This window comes from Pan troglodytes, chromosome 4, assembly GCF_028858775.2.
Source record: "Pan troglodytes isolate AG18354 chromosome 4, NHGRI_mPanTro3-v2.0_pri, whole genome shotgun sequence".
Lineage (NCBI taxonomy): Eukaryota > Metazoa > Chordata > Mammalia > Primates > Hominidae > Pan > Pan troglodytes.
This window is the reverse complement of record NC_072402.2, coordinates 82642932-82647607: the sequence shown is the minus strand read 5'-3', so window position 1 is coordinate 82647607 and position 4676 is coordinate 82642932.

The following is a 4676-nucleotide window of genomic DNA, read 5'->3' as shown; positions in this document are numbered from 1 at the left end:
TAACTGCTGATGAAAACTTAACTTTCCCTGCTGCATGGGAATGAAGTTTTACCATGTTTTCTATAATCTTGCAGTTAATTAAGCTATGTAACAAATCCCAGCAAATGAAGCTGATTAAATGCAATGTGTATAATTTCAGGATTGTCTATTAAAATTTCTCGAGGAAAATAAGCTTTTCTACACTCTTTGTCCCATCCCAAACACTTTTTAAGGGGTGACCATACAACCTAGATTGTCTATAACAATAATGACTTACACCTGGCATCCTAGAAACATTACTAATAGTTTTCCCACTCTTAGAGATGTCTCATTTTGAATAATACATTATATGGTCATTCTATTTAAAAGCCATATGATGAGAGGTAAAGCAACTCAACACTGAGGTCTCTAAAGGAGAGCTGCTCAACAATGTGAATCCATGCTGAACTGTTAAATGAGTGAAAAATAAACATATTATTTTTAAATCTGTTATGCAATTGTATTTTCCTACAAGATTATCAGGATATGGAAATGTCCTTTGATTGGTAGATTAAAATTTTTGTCACAGATGGTTTGAAATTTTATGAAAATATTATATTTTTCTGTTTATTAGGTAAACACGAATTATTTTTCTTTTAATGTAATTAAATTACATTACTTAATTTTATACATTAAATCAACCTTGTATTTCTGGAATTAATCCAACTTTATTTCCAGGTTCATGATTCATACTGCAAGTCTTAATGTAAGAGTTTTACCTTCATAACCATGAATGAGATTAACATGTAATTTTCGTTGGGTAATGTCTTTATAGGCTTTACGTCAAGGTTGTGCTTGTATTCTAAAATAAGTTGAAGGCCCTGGAATAGTTTGAGTAGGATTACAATTATTTATTTCTTAAGTTTCTAATTATGTTTAAATCTCCATTATATCTTCCTCTTTGATCCACAAGTTTTAGGTTTCATGCTCAAATATCCGTATTTTTCCAGACATCTCTTTATTATTGATTTCTAATTTAATTGTGTTGTATTTGGGGTATGTTGTTAACATTTTGAATTTTGTTTAAGCTTCATTCACCAAACATTTATGAGGTCAATATTCTTAACTGGTCCAGTGTGCTTGAAAATAATACATATTCTTCACTGTGCTGTTTTAATGTATTATCATGTCACTCTTGTTATTTGTTATTTACACGTTCTGTGTCATTTTTGAACTTTTGTCTGCTTGATGTATCAATTACTGATAGAGCTATATTTGATGAATTCACAGTAATAGAATATATTTTTATTTCCTTCCATGGCATTGTCAATTGCTGTTTTATACACACGTGCGCGCGCGCGCGCACACACACACACACACACACACACTTTCTCTCTCTCCATAAGGGATAGGTAAGTTGCCATGTAATTTTTCTCAACTCATTAAAAATTATTTAACCAACTTCCTCTGGTTTCTAGCACTCTAATTTTCCTTTTGGGTGAGCCATCTTTTCTTTCTCGGTGTTCAACAAGTCTTCTCTATATCTTTGGTATTATATGTTTGAATTTGTATGGGTCTAAATATGATTTCCTGTGTATTTCTGTGTTTCTCAGAGAAGGAGAAATGAATATAGTTTGAATGGCACTTTCTGAATCTGTAGATTTTGCAATTTCAGGAATACTATCATTCATTATTCCATTATTCACCCTTTTTCCTTTTTACTCTGAAACTCTTAAATATATAGAGAATCTTCTTACTCTGTTCTCCATATTTCTTATCCTCTTTCATGTTTGTAATATTTTTGTCTATCTGTGGTGACTTTGTGATTTTCCCCTCCCCTTGTGTTTTATTTAGAGTTCTAGCAGGAGAATAGATGCTATAGTGGATGCCTTGAGTAGGGTAGTGTTTGACTAACAGAGTAAATGCTTATGATACCTTGGAAGGGCTGTGATGACAAAGGTCAGTGATGCTGTCAATGGCTTTTAGAATATCCAAAAATGTAGCAATTACTAGGAACTTTAGCCAATTATCTCACCTACATGAAACCCTAATGAAGAAGACTCGGGATGACATCTCTGGGAAGAGGCAGGATGATGCAGCTTTTAATCTTAGCCAATAAGATATTAAAATGACAAATTCTCAGGGGACACCACCACCAAAGGAAGTACTCTATTATCTAAGCTCTATCATCTACTAGATTTGCTTTTATTCTCTCCTAGCAAAGATCTTAGAAAGGCAAAAGTAGTCCTTAGTATCCACTAACAATGTATATCCAGATGATGCTTACATTGGCATATTATTTTCTCGAATATTTTATGATTCATTTGTAACATGAGCTTATTATTTTGGACCCTTATTGGAGGAAAATTTGAGGCCAGGGTTGAAGGTAGGATATTGTAGAGAGAAATTGCTCCTGTTTCTAACGGTCATATGGGAGCAATTCCACTTTAAATAAAACATACACAAAAGATTGTCTGACATCCAGATAGTGTGAATTTGGTATGCAAAACTGTTGTGTGGATGACTTGCAATTACGAAATCTTAAGAAAGCAATAGTTCCTCTCCTTAGAGCCAAAGTTTAGACAGACAATTTTTCTTGCAATCTTGAACTATGTGATTGGAGATAAGGCTGGGTAATTATAGTTCTAGTTAACCATTACAGTAAAGATTAAGTCTTCTTGGATCCCAGTTTGCTGGGGCAAAGGGTTTCTTGTGAGCTTTTACACATTTCAGTAGTCTCCAGGCATTTTGTAAAAATAAGCTGAAAGTTAATAAAATTTATCAAATGTCATCAAGCCAAAAGTTTCATGCTCCTCTGACCTCAAATGCCCCTTTTATTTAGTTCATCTTCTCATTTAGCTTCTCGATATTCTATATTTCCTTTCCAAGTCATCAATTAACTTACAAGTATTTTATCCAACATTCTTTACATGTTTTCAGCATGATGATGGGTACTTAATTTACCAAATTGCTACCAAAAGAAATCTATAGGTAAGTTTTTAAGTAAAGAAAAATTATACACCCCGAATTGTCATAAAATTGTCAAGGCATCTTATGATAGTAAAACTAGTTTCATCAAGATAATGAAAATTAAATGACATACAAAAACATTTTATTTACTAAGACAGATAAAATTTTTAGACAGAAGTACAAATGCTTATTTATACAAAAAGTATGTATGTGCTTGGCAGGCAGCCAACAACACTAACTTCTTGAATTTGACTCTCCACTTTCCTTAATATCAGTATTTGTTGATTAATGCTAGTCAAACACATAAGCATATTCAATGATTATTTAAAAAACCTTTTACATACATGAAAAAACACATAAGCATGTTCAATGATTGTTTAAAAAATATTTTACACATGCGAGGCTGGGTGCGGTGGTCCACGCCTGTAATCCCAGTGCTTTGGGAGGCCAAGGTGGGTGGATCACCTGAGGTCAGGAGTTCGACACTCCCCTGACCAACATGGAGAAACCCCATCTCTACTAAAAATACAAAAAAATTAGCCGGGCATTGTGGTGCATGCCTGTAATCCCAGCTACTTGGGAGGCTGAGGCAGGAGAATCACTTGAACCCAGGTGGCAGAGGTTGCGGTGAGCCGAGATCACACCATTGCACTCCAGCCTGGGCAACAAGAGCAAAACTCCACCTAAAAACTAAAAACAAAACAAAACAAAAATTACACATGTGAAAAAACACATAAGCATATTCAACGATTGTTTAAAAAATGTTTTACACATGTGAAAATATTAATGGAATCCTCAACTTTTGAATCCAAAACGGTGAGGTTCTCTTGATACTAAGCCTTACTCTTTCTCCTCAGCTAATTGCACAGGGTCTGCAATGAATTGATGGGTGAGTAAAATTACTTTCCACTTAAAGAAAGTTAAATTCCACTCAAAATAATTAAAATTTAAGAACAAAAACATCTCACATAATAAAATGTATAAAAGTAGAGCTGGTTAAATCCAGGCTTCATGACATTATCTAAGACCCAGATTATTTTAATCTTTTCATTTTGTTTTAATGATCATGTCCTTATTTTTCTCAAGCTAGCTCATCTCATGTTCCTAAGATGACTTTGCCACTTCCAGATGTCACATTTAAATATGACAAAGTTTAAAGTAGGAAGAAATTACAGGTCTCTTTTTTGAGAATGAGAAAACCTTTCCTAGAATTTCCCGGAGGAGTTTCTTTCTGATGTCATGGCAAGGTTTGTACTCTTGCAGATATGTTTTTACCATTCACTGCAAAGGTAATCATATTCCCATTATGTGCTTAACCTAATTAGGATTTACAACTGAGCATTGCACTGAGGGATGCAATTGTACCAAAGTATGAAAACATTTTAAAAATAGTGTTGATGTTAATGCATAAACGAAGAGAAAATATGTTTATTGGCAGATAACAGTAGAAAAATAAAATTATCAGTAGCATAAAATTTTAGAAGTTTTCAGTGAAGATTCTCTTCAATTATCTTTTCTCACATTGGAAATTGTTCAAGTTTGGTAGTAGCTGTAAAAGTAATTCATTAGGTAGTATTTTCTATAGGCCTATCGTCATTTATACACAATTTTCTTATGTAAACTCCAGGACAATTATATGAAATGTCCATTAGAATTGCCTACACTTTGTATATTGGGAAATAAGCTTCAGAGAGACTAAGCAACCTTTTCAAGGGCATAACAAATAAATGGAAACTTGAGTTTCTTGG